Source organism: Microcebus murinus, chromosome 10 (assembly GCF_040939455.1).
Source record: "Microcebus murinus isolate Inina chromosome 10, M.murinus_Inina_mat1.0, whole genome shotgun sequence".
Classification (NCBI taxonomy): Eukaryota; Metazoa; Chordata; class Mammalia; order Primates; family Cheirogaleidae; genus Microcebus; species Microcebus murinus.
Window position 1 is genome coordinate 6,354,009 of NC_134113.1, and position 20,095 is coordinate 6,374,103.

Sequence of the window (20,095 nt, forward strand, 5' to 3'; positions counted from 1 at the left end):
GGACAGAGAGAGAGGGCACGCACCCCAACGATGCCCTCTGCCTGCCACCTCTCGGAGAGGAAGGGTGGCAGACGTCCCGGCCCGGTCACTTGTGCTGTTCCGGACTAAGTGTGAGGAGGAGAGAGAATGCGGAGGGGTGTGAGGAGGGGGCTGTGGGGCACTGGGGTCCTTGGGGGTAGCTTTGGGGGGTTCCAGGAGATGAGGCTTGGTGGGGGCACATAAGCCAGGGGTGGCGATGGTCGGCAGGGTCGAAGCTGGGTGGGGGGAGGGGGTTGGAGGGTGAGAGTAGGACCCGGCAGGTGGAGCAAGATGGGACAGAGGGGTGAGGCCTGGGGTTAAAGGCCCTGACGTAAGGAACTTCGCCCCGTTTCCCACTGCGGTGACGACAATTGTCAAGTCTCATAATGTGTTAAAGTCAAAGGTGTCGTTTTTGGGCCACTGAGGGCCATTATCTAATTTACATTGTGGCCAGACCATGTTGCAATAAAACATTAATCGTTTGGGTCTAACGTCTGCCCTGAGACTGAGTGTGTCAAGGCTCGGTGGTCTTGGAGGGGTGGCAGGCTGCTGCCGTCACAGAGGGGAGAGGACACTGGGTGTGCGGGTGACAGACAGGCCTTCCTACCCCAGGGCCTCTCTCCTGTGCAAGCTCCCTGCTGAGATTCCCAAAGAGGAGACTCTGGAGAATCCATAGCCCGGAGGCGGGGAACCTTCCTGCCTAGGCTGGGACTTCTGAGGGAAGGCAAACCGGAAGCTGAGAGAGAGAGCAGGAAGGAGAGGAGAGGGCAGGAGTCCCTCACCCAGGAGACGGCCGCCGCGGGATGTAAGGTGAGCAGTGGGAAGGTGGGATCCCCTGTGTCCGGTCCCCGACCGGCTCGGGAGGGCTGTGGGGAAGGGCGGTGGGGGCCGATCCCACAGTGTGGGGCAGGACTGGGGTCAGCCCAGGACAAGCAGCTGCTGCCTGCTGCTCCCCAAGTGGCAAGCCTGGGGCCGATCCGGAAGCCGACCCCAGTCCTTTCCCTCACAAAGCCCTTCCGGGTTTCAGCACCGAATGTTAGGAACGCACAAGGCCAGGCTAGGTGAAAAGCAGTTTATTTTAACGTCTGCGTACAGATGGCTGAGTCCACGATGGCAGCAGCCCCGAAATGGCGAGCGTTCAGGGTTGCTATGGGTGGATTTGGGCGCTGCCTCCCTGGTCCCAAAGGGAGTGCTTGAGCCCAGGAGTTTGAGGTTGCTGTGAGCCAGGCTGACGCCACGGCACTCACTCTAGCCTGGGCAACAAAGTGAGACTCTGTCTCAAAAAAAGAAAAAAAAAAAAACTCCTGGGCTCAAGCGATCCTCCTGCTTCAGCCTCCCAAGTAGCTGGGACTACAGGCATGCACCACCATGCCTGGCCAATTTTTTCTATATATTTTTAGTTGGCCAATTAATTTCTTTCTATTTTTTAGTAGAGACAGGGTCTCGCTTTTGCTCAGGCTGGTTTTGAACTCCTGACCTTGAGCAATCCTCTTGCCTCAGCCTCTCAGAGTGCTAGAATTACAGGCATGAGCCACCACACCTAGCCTATTTTTTATTTCTCTTTTTAGAGAGAAGGGTCTCACTTTGTTGCCCAGGCTGGCCTCAAACTCCTGGCCTTAAGTGATCCTCCCACCTTAGCCTCTCAAGTAGCTGGGCCTACAGCTGGGCATCACCATGCCCAGGTCATAGAGTTAGTCATTTTGCTGTGTTCTCATACAGTGGAAGGGCAAGGGAGCTTTCTGGGGCCTCCTTTATAAGGGCACGAATCCTATCCAAGGGCTCTACCCTTGTGACCTAATCACCTCCCAAAGGCCCCACCCCCTAAGGCCATCGCCTTGGAGGTCAGGATTTCAACATATGAATCTGGGGGACACAAATGTTCATCCACAGTAGGCCCAGAGTCAGTCTGGGCCCGCAATCCTGCTGTGCTGGCAGGCCGGAGCTCCTGTCCAGGGGCAGACGCTGCCGTCCACAGGTGGAGTTCCTGCCTCCTCCGGCAGCCTCAGTCTTGCCTTTTAGGAGATGCATGTGAAGTTTTTGGCATCAGCGAAAAGAAAAGGCAGACACAGAGAGAGAGTGGGGCCAAACAATGTGGCTTTATTGAGCGCTCCTGGGTGAGGTTTGCGGGTCCCAAGAGTGGGGGACCCAAGAAGTCGAACCCGTTTGAAAGGGAGGCTTTTATACCATTTTAAGTGTGCTGAGGACTTTTGGCGGGAAGAGCTGGGGTTTTTCCACTGCGACCTTTGGTAGTCATTGAGAAATAGGACGGGCTGGCGGTATTTGCGAAATCCAGGAACCAAAACTTTCTTATCTGGGTGGACATCTAGGTGTGGTTGTTCTCAGTGGGGCCTGGCAGTTATCCTTGGCAGGTCTAGTCTTGTGAGCCTTTTCTTTTTGATCTAGGGGAGGACAGGGGAGCCTGCCACCAGCCTTGCAATGCGATCTCTCCAGCTGACATGCTCGGGGGTAATCTTAACAGGAGCCAGCTGGTCCTGGCGTTCATCACGCCTGCAGCTTCCCTCCCCCCACAGCAGCACCTAGTGAGGGGCGAGTGACCGCTGGCCCGTAGCCCGGCCAAGCTGACGCATCGAACTGACCACATAGGGCCCCAACCCTACCCCGATAGCCCATAAATGGGGGGCAGGATTTCCCACTCTAGTGGGAATGGAGCATCAGAAACAGCACTGAGGCCAGACGCGGTGGCTCACGCCTGTAATCCTGGCACTCTGGGAGGCTGAGGCGGGCGGATCGCTCAAGGTCAGGAGTTCAAAACCAGCCTGAGCAAGAGCGAGACTCTGTCTCTACTATAAATAGAAAGAAATTAATTGGCCAACTAATATATATAGAAAAAATTAGCCGGGCATGGTGGCACATCCCTGTAGTCCCAGCTACTCGGGAGGCTGAGGCAGGAGGATCGCTTGAGCCCAGGAGTTTGAGGTAGCTGTGAGCTAGGCTGACACTACGGCACTCACTCTAGCCTGGGCAACAAAGCGAGACTCTGTCTCAAAAAAAAACCAACAAAAAACTGAGGAGCCCCGTGTGGTGGCTCACTTGGACAACATAGGAAGACCCCTGTCTCTGTGAAAATTTAAAAAATTAGCGGGGCATGGTGGCTCACACCTGTAGTCCCAGCTACTCGGGAGGCTGAGGCAGGAGGATCGCTTGAGCCCAGGAGTTGGAGGTTGCAGTGAGCTGTGATCATGCCACTGCACTCCAGCCTGGGTGAGACAGCAAGACTCTGTCTCAAAAAAACAAAATGGAAAAAAATTAAAACTGAAGGGCCCTGAGTGTGCTGCCCGGCCAGGGAGACAATAGCAGAGGTGCTGTCCCCTGTGGTGTGGCGGCCACTGCCCGGCCACACACTCACTCTCCCACTCAGAGCCCACCCAACCTGTTGTCCACTGTCAACCCCATTCTGCAGGGGAGGAAACCAGGCCCAGCGACCAAGGCAGACATGCCTAAATCCCACAGGCAAGTCCGGGACTTGGGAGACTAAATCTGCGGCTGAGCTAGGACTTGAATCCAGACAGGTCTGGCTTCGAAGCTTGTGCTCCTACCCGGCCCCCAGCGCTATTTTGAATGAGAATGGTGACAATGGTGGTGATGACAGTGGTGATGATCCTGTGCATTGTGAGTGACTTTGCAGTTCTCAGATCACGTCCGCTGCCAGAGAGAGGCTCGTGACCGCAGCCGTCAGCCCTCAGCGCTCTGGGCCAGAGGCTGGTCCCACAGGACAGACAGACCCACCCAAGGAGGGGGAGCCACACAGGGCGACATGCTTCCTGGTGGCAGAAACAGACAAACCCCAGGGCCTTCCTTGAGCAGGAGGCTATAGGGGCCTGGGGGACAGAGAAAGTCTCCCTGGAACTCTCTAGACCCCCACAGGTGCTTTGGAAATGTCTGGGGTCTGCCTCTGTGACTTCCCCCTCTCATGTGAGGCCAGGAAAACCCAGCCATTGTCATGGGATGTGATTGATCTTTAACCTGCTGGCCCTGTTGTTCAGGGAGGAGTGGCACAAGGGAATCTGCCGGGCCTGGAGCCAGATGCCCAGTTGATTTGGTTAGGGCCGGAGCTGAGCAGATACAGACAGCCTGACCCATGTCCTGGGCGGGTGGCACAAGGAGCCACAGGCTCACAGAACCACAAGCTCGCGTGTCTGGCAGGGGTTTGGGAGACCTCCACTCTGCAGAGGCCCAGGTGACTTCGGTGTCACCCCAAGCCACTCCTCCTAGTTTGCAGATGAGGAAACTGAGGTCTCTTGGAGAGTGAGCAGCTGAAAGGCACTAACCCAGGCCTGTCAGAGTCCACAGCCTCGCTCTGGCCCTCGGTGTAGGCGCGGGCTGGCCAGCACCGCCATCCAAGGGACACTGAGCAGATCCTGGCCACCTCCTCCCCAGGCCCCTCTTGCCACGGATCCCTTGCAGTGCCTGGAAGCCCCCCTTTCCAGAGACCCCTTTGGAGCCTTGGCAGGCATCTGACCAGGTCACTTCTGGGGACCTGCTACAGCGGCCCTAGAGGAGACCAGCAAGAGTGGGGCTAGGAAGTGGCTCAGGGAGGAGGACCGTGGGTGGCAGGGGGGACGCTGCTGTGGCCTTGGGCCCCTTCTTCTCACTTTCTCCTCCAGCCTAGAGGGACTGAAGGGCCCTGGCACTTCTCCCTTCCCCTCCAGGGTCAGATTCAGTCCAGGGAGCTGGATTCTCTCAATGCCTCCTGAGAGCTGTGGGGACACCTGTCACATGTGACTATGATTTAAGGGACAATTCAAAGTCCTGTTGAACCCCCTGGGCAGCACTGTCCTTTGTTCTGCTTTCCTGAGGAACCAATTTGGAGTTGGGGTAGGCGGGACTGTTTCTGTCTCCTGGTTGCTTTGTTTGTTTGGAATAACAGGTCAGGGCTCTGTGGAGTCAGAGTCGAGTGTGACCTGGGGCAGTGATTCCTCCTGTTGCCGAAACAGCACAGCCCGGAGTAGCCCAGGTTCAGGAGGGAGGCGCTTGGGGCCCTGGGGGGACAGGCACCCCCTGCCCTTTGTTTCAGGATCTTGGGGAGGGGCTGAGGCCTACCCTCTGGGAGGAAGCCAAGTCTAGGAGTTTCCTAATGGGAAGTGCAGGGTGTAGAAGGCCTCCTTTGGGTCCTTCTGGTCCGAGCACAGAGCCCTGGGGTCCCGCACCCTGCCCTGAAGCCCTAGCTTGGACCCCAAAGCCCTGCAGCCTCTGGCCCTCGCCTGCAAATGGAGATGCTTGTCCCCCCAGCTGGCAAGGCAGTGGCGAGGGCGAGACAACCAGGCGTCACACCCCCTTCATGTCGCTTTCCTGGTTTCCCCTCCCAAAGACTCTTCTGCTCATTGAGTGGACGCACAGAGCCCTCGGGACGGAGCCAGCCCCGTGGCTGCTCAGGGGCCCGGAGCCGGGACTGCACAGAAGCCACAGCCCCGGCCAGCGGGAGAGCAGGGACTCGTGGGGGGTGCAGGTCACAGTGACAATGGACAGGCTCTCTGGGTGACAAGCTGAGGCCATCAATCATCAGCTATAGGTCTACACCCTGGAGAGGCCTGGCCGCGTGCGCCCGCACTCTGACAGCGGCACTCGGGCACCCGGAGAGACCCCCCCAGTGAGGCAGGACACGCTGGGGACCGCGTGTCTTCCCAGAGAGACATGGCGAGCTGTCTCGAGAGGAGGCTGGATACTGCACAGGCCATGCTCACTGTCACTCTCCCTGCCGATGCCACCTCCATGGGTGGGGCGCAGAGGTGACACTCCAGGTGACCCCTGGGCCAGCCTGAGCTGCGCAGGAAGATCCCGTTTCGTCTTCAGAGCAACACTGGGAGGTGCGTGCTAGAAGGAAGAAGAAGAGCTTCCCCGAGTATCGAGTGCCTACTGGAGCCAGGCCCAGAGCCCAGCGGCCTGCAGGAGACGGGAGGCCCAGGGCTGGAGGGCGGTGCCGGTGGCACTGGAAGGGGACAAGGGCCAGACTTTCCTCCCGCAGCCCCACCTGCCCTCACAACAGGAAGGGAGGAGTGTAAGCCCTGAAGGATGGCCCAGGAGCGGCCCCTCCGCCCGCCCTGACCAGGGAACCAGAGCGTCCCTGGGCGCCTGCAGCTGCCCCAGAGCTGCCCCGCCGAGGCCCTTTGAGCTGAATTCCGCCAGGGAGCCGAATTCTATCTTTCAGAGGAGAAAACTGGGGTCCAGGGAGGGCAAGCGACTTGGCCAGGGACGCAGGAACAGTGTGGTGGGACGTGGCGGGACGTGGACCCAGGCCTCCTGAGACAGAGGACAGAGGGGCCACAGGAGTGGCCAGTCAGCCCGGTCTGGGGGGCAATGCTGGGGTACCTCTCCCCAGCGCGGGAGGGGTGAGCGCCAGCACCGGGCTGCATGGCTGGGCAGGGTGACAAGCAGCTACCAGGAGAGGATGGGAGGAGGGTGCCACCGGTGCTGTCGTCAGTGGTAGCAGAGTGTCCTCTGCAAGTCCCGCCCTGCGTCCTGCAGACCGGGAAGCCGGCTGAGCTGGGCGGGACCAAGGGACCGTTTGCCTTCACGGCTGGGGGTGGCTGGTACCTCTTCCTGAAGCCGAATAATAAAACCGAGAGCAAGTGGGTTGAGGAGAAAGGAAAGGAAGATTCATTATTTGCCAGGAGGACAGCAGACTCTCATCTTAAAGAACCACCATCCTGGCCGGGCGCGGTGGCTCACACCTGTAATCCTACCACTCTGGGAGGCCAAGGCGGGCGGATTGCTGGAGGTCAGGAGTTCAAAACCAGCCTGACCTAGAGCGAGACCCCGTCTCTACTATAAATAGAAAGAAATTAATTGGCCAACTAATATATATAGAAAAAAATTAGCCAGGCGTGGTGGCACGTGCCTGTAGTCCCAGCTACTTGGGAGGCTGAGGCAGGAGGATTGCTTGAGCCCAGGAGTTTGAGGTTGCTGTGAGCTAGGCTGATGCCACGGCACTCACTCTAGCCTGGACAACAAACCGAGACTCTGTCTCAAAAAAAAAAAAAAAAGAACCACCATCCTCCTGTTGACAGGAGTTTAGGCTCTTTTATAGGTACATGATTGTTTACTTAACCGAGGGTCTTCTCGACCTGTGCCGCACACCTGGGGGTGCCCAGAATGAACAAACCAGCACAAGCAGACCTCGAGTTAATCTTCCTAGGATTGTCACATTGTTACTGTGAGGTCACAGTAGCCCTTTGGTTTCATTAATTTCTAACCGTGTAGCAGGGGCATCTCTCTTTCCCCGGCCAACAAAGAAGTCTGGACTTCAGCTCACTCATCCCTTGAAAGCAGACGTGGTGGCAAAGCCTCCCCAGCTGCCAACCTCACCTCCTGGGTTGGCAGAAGCTGGGGCTCCCTCAGAGGGCTCGGCCGGGCTGACCTGGAGGGCAGTGGGGCAGAGGCAGGTGCAGCCAGGGGAGAGGGGTCTGAGGCCTCCTCACCCAAGTGTGGGAAGGGGTGAGGCCCTTCCCAGTCTGAGACGGCAGGCCCTAGATGAGGTGGCTGCGGGGCAGTCCAGGGCAGCCAAACCCTGGGCACACAGGTCCCAGCCCCAGCCAAGTCTCCAGGCCTAAGAGAGCCACATGCCAGGGGTCTAGACAAGAAATGCGTCGGCAGAGACCAAGGGCCAGTGTACACCATTATAGGTCAAGCGTCTCTCAGCAATTGTCTGGTTTATATAAGACGCAAGCCGGGGTGGGTAGGAAAACAAATCCCCCTTCTTAAGAACAACTGGGATTGGCCTTCCTGCTGGCTAGCCAGGAAGAGATGGATTCTGCAGTCAGCCTGGGTTTGGGAATTCCCAGTATAGTATTTCTAATTTGGTTAATAGGTTTTTAGTTTTGTTTTGTGTTTTAAATTATGGATTGCTGTTGAATTTTATCTGATGCTTTTTCCTGCATTAGTTAAGATCACTACATGATTTTTCCTTTAATCAATTTATGTGGTAAATTAAATTCATAGATCTTTTTTTTTTTTTTTATTTTTTTCAGACAGAGACAGAGTCTCACTCTGTTGGGTGGGCTAGAGTGCCGTGGCATCAGCCTAGCTCACAGCAACCTCAAACTCCTGGGCTCAAGCGATCCTACTGGGCTCAGCCTCCCAAGTAGCTGGGACTACAGGCGTGTGCCACCATGCCTGGCTGATTTATATATTTTTAGTTGGCTAATTGATTTCTTTCTATTTTTAGTAAAGACAGGGTCTCACTCTTGCTCAAGCTGGTTTGGAACTCCTGACCTTGAGTGATCCTCCTGCCTCGGTCTCCCAGAGTGATAGCATTACAGGCGTGAGCCACCACACTCAGCCTTTTTTTTTTTTTTTTGAGACAGGGTCTCTCTTTGTTGCTTGGGCTGGAGTGCAGTGGCATCATCATAACTCACTGCAACCTCAAACTCCTGAGCTCAAGCCATTCCCCTGCCTCAGCCTCCCAAGTAGCTGGAACTACAGGCCTATACTACCACATCCAGCTAATTTTTCTATTTTTTGTAGAGATTGGGTTTTGCTGTTTTTCAGGCTGGTCTCAAACTCCTGGCCTCAAGCAATCCTCCCACCTCTGCCTCCCATAGTGCTAGGATTACAGGCATGATCTAATACTCCTGGCCTCATAGATTATTTCTTATCTAGCTTGACAATCTCTGTCTTTTAACTGGTGAGTTTAGCCCATTTACATTTACTGTGAGTATGATTTTACTACCTTGTGCTATTTTTCCTGTGTTTGTCTTCTAAGTTTCTATTTTCTCCTTTCCTACTTTTATGTTTTCAATCGATAGAGTTTCCCCCCTTAAAAAAAATCTCCATCCCAGCCAGGCGCGGTGGCTCACACCTGTAATCCTAGCACTCTGGGAGGCCGAGGTGGACGGATTGCTCAAGGTCAGGAGTTCGAAACCAGCCTGAGCGAGACCCCGTCTCTACCAAAAATAGAAATAAATTAATTGACCAACTAAAAATATATATACAAAAAATTAGCCGGGCATGGTGGTGCATGCCTGTAGTCCCAGCTACTCGGGAGGCTGAGGCAGGAGGATCGCTTGAGCCCCGGAGACTGAGGTTGCTGTGAGCTAGGCTGACGCCACGGCACTCACTCTAGCCTGGGCAACAAAGCGAGACTCTGTCTCAAAAAAAAAAAAAAAAAAGGAAGCTGATCTGACTGAGAGGACTGAGTTCAGCGTCCTGTGCTCTGAAAACAGAACACACCTTCCTTTCAGGCGGCGCGAGTGGCACATTCATAAGCATCTCCCACACATACTAGCCGGTGACAAAGGGAGACTCCACAACGCCCCTGAGGGGAAGTGGGACAGATGGCGTGTTCTAGCACGATGCAGTAAGACACAGGCTGCTCAGGCGTCCATAACAAAGCACCACGCACTGAGGCTGAAACAACAGGAATTTACTTCCGTCGGGCTCTGGCGGCTGAGAGTCGCCCAGATCAAGGTGGCGGCAGGGCTGGTTTCCCCTGAGTCCTCGCTCCTTGGCTTGTAGATGCCACCTTCTCCCTGTGTCCGCGCATGGTCGTCCCTCTCTACTGTGTCTGTGTCCTCGTCGCCTCTTCTTGCGATGACGTGAGCCGACTGGACCAGCGTGCATGCATTGGCCTTTATTTGCCCTCCCCAGTCGCCCAATCTCCAAATGCTGTCACATGCCGAGCCAGGTCCTGGGAGTTCCGACTCTTGGGGAGGGACACAATGCCCATAAGAGATGGTAAAACTAACAAACTCCCAACAAGTCCTATCGCCCAGAAAATTTAAAACTCTTTTAAACAATACTTCGGGGGGAAAAGGAAATCGAAATCCAAGTCACAACGTGTCAGAGCCTCCAGGACAAGAGATAAAGCAGCGAGCTTTTTTTCTTTTTTGAAGAGAAGAAAAGATAAATTTATTAACTTGCCGGCAAATGAGGAGGATGGAGACTCCTGTCTGAAAAACGTCATTGTCCTACTAAAAAGCAGAAATACAGAGCTTTTAAAGGGTGCCATGTAGCTTCAGACAGCTTCTGTTCAGTTGTAAAGTGGTGTTCTTTTCACGTTAAAGGACCAGCCTTTTATATTTGAGCAAAAGGAAGAATAAAAATAAACCAAAGCAAAACAAAAAACCCAGCCAAGTGCTTTGGTGGGCACCTGAGTTCCCAGCTACTTGGGAGGCTTAGTTGGGAGGATTGCTTGAGCCCAGGAGTTGAAGGCCAACCTGGACAGTATAGCAAGACCCCATCTCTAAAAAAAAAATCATAGCACAGAAATGTTAAGTAACATGCCTAAGATCACACAGCAGGTAAATAGCAGAGCTAGGTTCTGGACTAGTTTGTCTTAATATGTGCAAATGTTTCCATTGCAGCACTGTTTGCAATGGCCACACACACACCCCAAAAGGGAAAAAAGATGTCCAACAATAGAGGGCCATTTAAATAAGCATAAAATAGCCATGCCGTGAGATACTGTGCAGGGACACATAGGAGCTGTCCTGCCCAGCTCCATAGAACTAAGATTGGGGATTAGCTTTTCTTTTATCTACCTTAAAAGACATCAGCTAGACATGCCGCATCATTGGGAAAATTGACAAAATAACTCTCCAGATAATTTTCTAGAGTGCTTAATTCTCTCGGCCAGCCTGGTTGGGAGAAACTGGCTGCTTTTTCTGCTGTGGATCAACCTCCAAGGTATATTGTTAACGGAAAAAGGCAAAGCGCAGACCAACGAATCTAAAATGCCACTGGGAGTGTGTGTGTGTGTGTGTGTGTGTGTATGTGTGTGTGTGTGTGTGTGTGTGTGTGTGTGTCTCAGATGCAAAGAATATCCGAGAAAGACACAAAGAATCTGCTACCAGCGGCTGCCTCCAGACAGGGGAATTTAATACCTGGGAGCCTGGGTGGGAAGGAGACGAACTTTTTCCCTCTACACTTTTAGAATTTTGTACCGTGTGAGAGTATTACCCCAGCAAATCCTTAAATACGCTTCCTGAATTGAGTGACAGGGAGAGAGAGAACTCGTGCCTCTTCCTCTTTGTATAAAGACACCGGTTCTACCGGATCAAGGCCCCACCCTTGCAGCCTCATTTAACCTGATGACCCCCCTAAGGACCTTACCTCCACTCACCATCACACTGGGATTAGGCCTCCGACGCGGGAATTTGGGGTGGACACAGTGCGTCCGTGACACCTGCCATACCGAGTTAGTTCACTGAGAGCTTCTAATACTGAGTGGGTGTTGGATTTTGTCAAACGCTTTTTCTGCATCGATTGATGTGTTCATGAGATTTTTCTTCTTTTAGCCTGCTGGTGTGTGATGGATTACATTAATTGATTTTTAAATGTTGAGCCTTGGGTGATGTGGTGTATATAGTAAAAAGATGAGATAAAAAAGGAGCCAGCCCGCCTTACATACTTGGAACGTGGTATGTAGTCCATTTTATGCTTCAGCTTCCTTACACTGTGTCTGGTGAGGGTTTGTGCAACTGTGTTTATGAGAGGTATTGTCAATATTGGCAGATATTGGCAGATATTGAGAATCTATTGCTTCTGTTTCTTGCAATGTCTTTATCTGGCTTGTGTATTAGGGTGATGCTGGCCTCACAGAATGAGCTAGGAAGTGTTCCCTCTGCTTCTGTTTTCTGGATGAGATTGTAGAGAATTGGTGTCCTTTCCTCCTTAAATGTTTGGTAGAATTCACCGATGAAACCATCTGGGCCCGGGGCTTTCTGAGGAGAAATGTTCTATCATCTTTTGATTAAAGTTCCACATCGTGGTTTCTGTGGGCCAGATCCCCGGGCCGTGACCTTCAGAGGAGTTTCTTAGCCCCTTTTCCTCCACTTCGTGCGACAGGAAGCCCGGGGGCTGGAGGGGCTCGGTGGGGCTTTGGGAAAGGAGTTTCCCTTAAGGGCTGCCCTTACAGAGAACAGAACACAATGCTCCTCAAGGGTTTCAAAATGGCCACTTTTCCTCTTCCCCTGCTCAGGGAAGGAGAATTTGGTGTGTTTCCTGGAGGTAAAACTCATGAAAGTGTGGGGACCTGTTAATATTGGGGGCCCCCTCACCCTGAGCTTGTAACCTTCCAGCCCGGCTACACGGGCCCGCAGCCCCTGCGGCTGCAGTTAATGCTCGCCCTGGGCAGCCTTGCCCGTCCGTCCGTCTCTCCCCACTTTCAGGCCACTGGTTTGCCCGGACCTCAACTCTCTGATGGATCTAGAAGAGTTGGTTTTTCAGTTTGTTCAGCTTTTTTCTTATTGTGAGAGTGGGAGTAATGATGTCCAAACTCCTTACATACAAAACCAGAGGCCAGAACTTTCTTTTTTTTTTTTTTTCTTTTTTTTTTGAGATTTGAACCCAGGTAAGAGGCCAGAACTTTCTATATTTTTTTAAGAGAGGCAGAAAACCCACACTGCCTGACAATTCCCCTGGTGGCCCTCGGGGCTAGTCCCGGTGTCTGTAACTATAAGCCCATGTGCGCCTCTAGCCCGGATTTATTCTCAGAGGTCTGGCTCCAATGTCCATCTGCCTCTGACCCCCCCCCCCGTCCAGATGTCCCACAGGTGCCTCAGACGTCTCAAGGCAGCCACTGGGACTCATCTTCTCCGTCCCCAGGCAATCCGCAGCCCACGCTTCCTATCACCCGGGTGCCCAAGCCAGAAATCCCTGCTTCCTTCTAGATGCTCACCTCTCCCTGCCCATCCCTGCCCATCCCTGACATCAGCCACCAGGTTGTGGACATCCTCGTGCCACTGCCTTGGAGGAGCCCCTGGGCATGTCTTGTTGGAGTTGTCACGATGACCTCATCTGCCTTGCTCGGCCATCCTCTAATTCTCCCCACCGCTGCCAGGAAGATCTTCTCTAAAAACATTGGTTTGTGTCTTTTCCTGCATGCAAACCCGCCTGCCCCCAGGTGCGAGCAGGATAAACTCCGAACTGTTTCTCCTGGGTCGTAGCACAAGCCTGGGCTACCTTTATACCTGCTCTTCCCTCAAACTAGGATCCCACCCACCTCCCAGCCTGACCCTTCACCGTTCCCAGCATCCTTCTCTGAAACTTCTTTTCTAGACTAGACCATGTGCTCTTGCTCACCCCTGTGTGAGACTTTGGCAGGCATGGATTATTCCAGGTGAAGGCAACACTTGCCCTCCTGTCCACGACCCACCTGTGCTTCCAGGGTGGCTCAGGTATACTCTCCTCCAGAGGCCTTCCCTGCTCTCCCAGAGGTAAATGCTTAACCACTTGCTCTCCAGGAAAGAAGCCCTGCCAATTTCCATGGTGTAAATACTCCCAACTCCCACCGTGGCCAGTTTCAGACTACCAATCTGATGTCACAGGGCATGAGTCGGGGAGAGATGCACACCCTCAGCTTTCTCCAGCATGCAACAGGAGGACCAGCCTCCTCTGGGCTCACCTCACACCCTGCATTCACATGATCAAATCATTAATCACAAGGAATGTGAATGAAATGAAAACCACCAACCAACTGGCCTCTGATGGCACAAGAGAGGGACAGATTGAAGGCTCAGTGCCAATGTCCACACCCTGCCCTCCTGGCCGTGTGACCCAGCCTTTCTGAGCCTCAGATCTGTCATCTATAAAAAGTCAAAAATAATATGCTCTCCCTAAGCTCACATGCAAATTAAATGGATATGAAAACCGTGAAGCCCTGTTCAGAAGTTAGAGGTCACTCCAAGGAGTGGGGAAGAACATTCTAGGGCTGATGACCTGGTGAGGAGAGGAGAGGGGCAGGAGGGAATGGGTGTGTCCCTTGGTTGGAGTAAGCCTGTGAATCCGAGCTGGGAGGCAGGAATTGGGGCCACAGAAGGTGAGGAAGGGTGGGCTTTGACCTCATGCCCAGCCCTGGGAGCCTTGGGAATTTCAGAAAGAAACACTGGGACAGATAGTCCCAGAAGCAGGAGACCAGGAAGGAGAGTGCTGGGTGTTGGGGACAGGGCTGGCCAGTAAAAACCTTTCAGGGCATGGGTCTGGACACATGGGTCTGGGCACACAGAGGAGGGTGTTGGAAGAGGCAGGGGCGTTTGTTTTCTTCCCCAGAGACAGAGACGGCCTCGGCCATCTTAGTTATGAAGCTCAGAGGCAAGAGGCTCACCGTGCATCATGGGAAATTCCCTGACCCAGCCAGCAGTGGGGCCGAGCCCCCCCCCCCCCCCCGGGTGAGGAGGCTAATGAAAGAGACCAGAGTCTATTGCTTTTGCCCAGAAGAAAAATGAAACTTCCATCGGATCAAGGACCCAGCTTCCTGGGTGCTCCGTGGCCCCTTGCTCATCCGGATTGGCAAGAGCCCAAATCCCCATGTAAGGGTGGGCGCTGTGGCTCACGCCTGTAATCCTAGCACTCTGGGAGGCCAAGGTGGGCGGATTGCTCAAGGTCAGGAGTTCAAAACCAGTCTGACCGAGACCCCGTCTCTACTATAAAAATAGAAAGAAATTAATTGGCCAACTAATATATATATATATAAAAATTAGCCGGGCATGATGACACATGCCTGTAGTCCCAGCTACTCGGGAGGCTGAGGCAGGAGGATCACTTGAGCCCAGGAGTTTGAGGTTGCTGTGAGCTAGGCTGACACCACGGCACTCACTCCAGCCTGGGCAACAAAGTGAGACTGTCTCAAAAAAAAAAAAAAAAAAATCCCCATGTAATCTTGGGCCTTGAGCTCAGAGGGTGGGCGTGGGACCAGCAGCAGCCGCCCCTGGAAGCCTGCTGGAAATGCAGAATCCCAGGCTGCAGCCCCACGTGCAGTGTGGGAACCTGCGAGTTCACCAGCTCCCCGAGGACTGGGGCACATGGTGACGTTTGAGAAGGGCTGGCGTCAGCTCTGGGGGTGGGAGGGGGGCCCTTTCCCACCTTGGACCCCAAACGCTGAGAGTCCTCTGAAAGGACGGAGGGACAGATTGGTAGAGTGACAGCTGCCGTAGGGGCTGGGTCTGAAGGCACGGGCGGTGGCTGATGGGCAGGTAGGGCTGGGGAAAGGGCTGACGCGGACATTTGAGAGGCAGAGGATGGCTGCTCTGGGCTCCCGCAGCTCCTTTGTGGGCTGGGCTAGGGCTCGGCTTTGGAAGGCGGCCACGGCAGGAAGGGCCCCGGCCACGTGTGCAGACCAGCGGGCAACGTGCAAGGCAAGCGGACAGGGGACGCCAGCACGGGAGGGAGGGGCAGAGAGGGGTCCTCCAAGGGGACCTGTCAGAGGGGCAGGAGGCCAAGGGCACAAAGCTCATGATCAACTGTCCGATGCACTAGGAAGTCTGAGAGGAGCCTGTAAACCGCCACTGCCTTTGCTGACGGAGCTGTTGCTATCAGGAGCTCTCGGGCCTGTGGGGGCCCGTCACAGCTGTGCGGACTCCACTTAACGTTCCATATGTTAAGATCTTTTATCTCAAAAGCAAGACTTTGTTTTTTTCTTTTGAGACATAATCGCAGTCTGTCGCCCTGGCTAGAGTGCAGTAGCATCATCATAGCTCACTGCAACCTCCAACTCCTGGGCTCAAGCGATCCTCCTGCCTCAGCCTCCCAAGTAGCTGGGATGACAGGTGCATGCCATAACACCTGGCTAATTTTTCTATTTTGGGGACCACCCTAATTTTGTTTTTACACCACAAGGGATCCTGGTTTCTTTTCGTGGAAAAGGGTCCTAGAGCCGGACGTCTGGGCACGGAGGTGCCCGTGAGACTTGGGAGTGGGCAAGAAACTGTTGTGGCTTTTGGGGCCACTTTTGTGAGAAACAAAGGCATGGAGTCTCTCTGAACCTATTCTGGTTCTGGGGGCTGCCTGATAAAAAATAAAATAAAATAAAAAAGCCAGAAATACCTCTATATTTTTAAGGTCCTAAGTTTACATTGAAGCCCTGAAGGCACCAGGTCTGTGGTTTTTTTTTTTTTTTTTTTTTTTTTTTTTTTTTTTTTTTTTTTTGAGACAGAGTCTCGCTTTGTTGCCCAGGCTAGAGTGAGTGCCGTGGCGTCAGCCTAGCTCACAGCAACCTCAAACTCCTGGGCTCGAGTGATCCTTCTGCCTCAGCCTCCCGGGTAGCTGGGACTACAGGCATGCGCCACCATGCCCGGCTAATTTTTTATATATATATCAGTTGGCCAATTAATTTCTTTCTATTTATAGTAGAGACGGGGTCTCGCTCTTGCTCAGGCTGGTTTTGAACTCCTGACCTTGAGCAATCCGCCCGCCTCGGCCTCCCAAGAGCTAGGATTACAGGCGTGAGCCACAGCGCCCGGCCTGGGTCTGTGGTTTTTATTAACAAGCATTGATGAAGTCGTTATTGTTAATCCTACCGTGACAGGCGTTAGCCACAAGCAGGTCAGGTGACACTGCAGGGGACAGCGGTGGGAGCCTCCGTCCTCCGTAGGGGTCAGGAAGCAGAGAAGGAAGGGACCCTGAGGCGGGAAGGGCTTAGAAAGCATCTGGAGGGGATTCCTTTGAGAAATCTGGCTGAAGGAAAGATAAAGTGGAGGTCACAGGGTGGAGAGAGGGGTTTTTGTTTTGCTTTTTGTTTCCTTGTCCTTTCTTCTTGGGTTGGGAGAGGCTCAAGCTTGCTATGGGTGGAGCTGAGAGTGCCGGGAGCAATAAGGGTGTATCAACCAGAACTTTTTGTTGATTTTTGGTTTTTTTTTTTTTTTTTTGGAGACAGGGTTTCACTCTGTCTGCCCTGGGTAGAGTGCAGTGGCGTCAGCCTAGCTCACGGCAACCTCCAACTCCTGGGCTCAACCAATCCTCCTGCCTCAGCCTCCCGAGTAGCTGGGACTACAGGCATGCGCCACCACGCCTGGCTAATTTTTTCTATTTTTGGTAGGGATGGGGTCTCACTCTTGCTCAGCCTGGTCTGGAACTCCAGAGCTTAAGGGATCCTCCCGCCTCGGCCTCCCAGAGTGCTAGGGTCACAGGTGTGAGCCACTGTGCCCGGCCTAGCCATCCTTTATTGTAGGTGGACTGGGCATGTCCAAGGGCTGTATATTTGACATTCACAACCAGGTTGGGCGAGGATGACACCACTGCACTCCAGCTCTGCACACTCTGTCTCTAAAAATAAAGAAAGAAAACCTGCCCGAGGTGGGCCTCCACTTCTTCTCAAAGCCTTAGCAAGCTCATCCTCTGAAAGGGAGCCCCTGGGTGGGGAAGGAGGTTTGGGGGAGGCAGGAGGAGGTGCTCTGGGTGACAGGAGCATCTAGGCCAACACAGGCCCGGCTGTGCTTCCTGTGGTAAACTGAGGCCAGAGCAGGGCTGGCAGGTGGGCTCTTGCATCCATCCCCAGCCTCTCCCTCCATGCCCCCCTGCAGAGCTCCCCCTGCAGCCAGGCCAGGTCAGCCTGGAAGGAATTTAGCCTCAGGGGCTGCGTGGGGGTGGGGGTGGTCAGGCAAACTCAAATTCCAAGCTCTACTCACCTTTGACATGCTCTGTGACATTGGGCAGGTTCCCATCTTGGCCTCAGTTTTTTTCCTCTGTAAAATGGGGGTGATCAAAGTATGACCTCAGAAGGGCTGTTGTAAGATTAAAACAAGCTCCGAGGAGGCAGTTTCCCCGGGAATAACCAGAAAGAGCACGCTGGTCTGGGGACAGCTCTAGAGAAAGCCATTCCCTTCTCTGTTTCTTAATCCTTCTGCTGAGGTCCAGGAGCAAGTCTTTGCTGAGTGCTAGCCTGTCTTTAACACCCCTCTACACCTGAGAGCCTCTCTTTTAACAAGGAGGGGGCCGGAGGGGCTTAGGCCTTAGGGAATAGAACTCACTCACTCAAGCTTTAGAACATTGTTTTATTTTTATTTTTACTGTTGCCTTCTAATCTACATTGGAGATAGTAGTATTCTACTTAGGGCAGTGATATAGTTTCCTTCTAAAATCCTTCTAAATACACATGTTGGAATGAGGAAGCCAGTATGAAGAAAAAGCATTAAGGCCGGGCATGGTGGCTCACACCTGTAATCCTAGCCACACCGGGAGCCCTGAGATGGGCAGATCGCTCAAGGTCAGGAATTCAAAACCAGCCTGAGCAAGAGCAAGACCCCGTCTCTACTAAAAATAGAAAGAAATTCATTGGCCAACTAAAAATATATAGAAAAAATCAGCCGGGCATGGTGGCACATGCCTGTAGTCCCAGCCACTTGGGAGGCTGAGGCAGAAGGATCACTTGAGCCCAGGAGTTTGAGGTTGCTGTGAGCTAGGCTGACGCCACGGCACTCACTCTAGCCCAGGTGACAGAGCGAGACTCCATCTCAAAAAAAAGAAGAAAATAAAAAAAAGAAAAAGAAAAAGCATTAAGAATGTTACATACAAGTGGTGGAAGGGTCCAAGTTCATTCATTCCATTTGCAGAGTGACTGGCTCTGGTTTCACACAGAGCCAGTCTAGCTCTAGTAGAGGGCGGCAGGAAGCCCTGCCCTGGGAGCTCACAGTCTAGTGAAGGGGACTGCAATACAAGAAATGCCGTGTTTTCCCGAAAATAAGACCTACCCATAAAATAAGCCCTACCTAGCAGGATTTCTAAGCATTTGTGCACTATAAGCCCTACCCCGAAATGAGCCCTAGTGATGGACGTGGCTACGCAGCCTATCTACTCAACCCTTGCATTTCGTGGCAGAGCTGTAAAGAAGACGAGCAGCCCTTCCTATCTGCCCCATGAGAGCTCTATGGCTCGACATGAGAGATTGAGGCCAATGGTTCTATAGGAGATAGAGTTGCAAGAAATTCAGGATGGAACTCGGGCTTTGGAGAGTGATGATGATGTTCCAGAAGAAGATGACTTAACTCTATTTGAATCAATGTAGATTGTTGTACTGTACTTAAAAAAAAAAATAACACATCCCCTGAAAATAAGCCCTAGGGTGTCTTCTTGAGGAAAAATAAATAGAAGACCTTGTCTTATTTTCGGGGAAACACGGTACAAGCAAGTGACACAGAAAGCACGTCACAAGGGGACAAGTATAGGGGTGCGTGCTGGGGGAGAAGGAGGAACGAGTGAGTTGGATTGGAAGAGGGAGGGCAGAGAAGCCTCACTAAGAAGCTGACATTCACGGGCAAGCCTGCAGGAGGTGAAGGCGGGAGCCACACAGATGCCGGGAGGGGTGAGGCGGCCACGGCCACGGAGGCCACCTGGCTGGGCAGTCAGGCTGGGGAGGGGGCCGGGTCAGAAGGAGGCAGGACTGGGCTTTTGCTGCTGCCGTTTGGAGAGCCCACATGGGCGGGCGGGGTAGAGCACCAGTGAGAGGAGGTCACAGGGCCATGGGGTGAGAATTGTCTGACTCAACATATTTTTAAGGTGGAGCTGATGGGATTTGCTCTTGGGGTGAACGTGGACAGAGAGAGGAGACAAGGCCTGGCGGGGGCACCTGGGAAACAGTTTGCATTAACCAAGACGGGGAAGCCAAGTGAGGTCAGCCTTGGCAGGGGAAGGGGCTCAGGACGGCGGTGGGAGGGGTGTGAAGGGGGGTCTGCAGCGGGTCACACTGGGATCATCGGCAGGTAGATGGTGTCTTAGTTCATGTTGCTGTAACAAGAGACACCAGCAGACCAGTGTCTGGTGAGGGGCCAATGTCTCCTCAATGGCACCTGCTACCGTGTTTCCCCCAAAATAAGACAGGGCTTGTTTTTTTTTGTTTTTTTTCTGAGACAGAGTCTCGCTTTGTTGCCCAGGCTAGAGTGAGTGCTGTGGCATCAGCCTAGCTCACAGCAACCTCAAACTCCTGGGCTCGAGCAATCCTGCTGCCTCAGCTTCCCGAGTAGCTGGGACTACAGGTATGCACCACCATGCCCTGCTAATTTTTTCTCTATATATTAGTTGGCCAATTAATTTCTTTCTATTTATAGTAGAGACGGGGTCTCACTGTTGCTCAGGCTGGTTTCAAACTCCTGTCCTCGAGCAATCCGCCCGCCTCGGCCTCCCAGAGTGCTAGGACTACAGGCGTGAGCCACCACACCCAGCCAAGCCTGGGTCTTCTATTTATTTTTCCTCAAGAAGACACCCTAGGGCTTATTTTCAGGGGATGTGTTATTTTCCCCTCAAGGCCTCAGCTTGCAGCGCGCACAGGATGGCCGGGACCTGACAGGGGGAGCCGACCTTGTTGGTGGGGCTGCCCGCACCTTTCTGGTCACCTCTGGGATAGTAGCTGTAA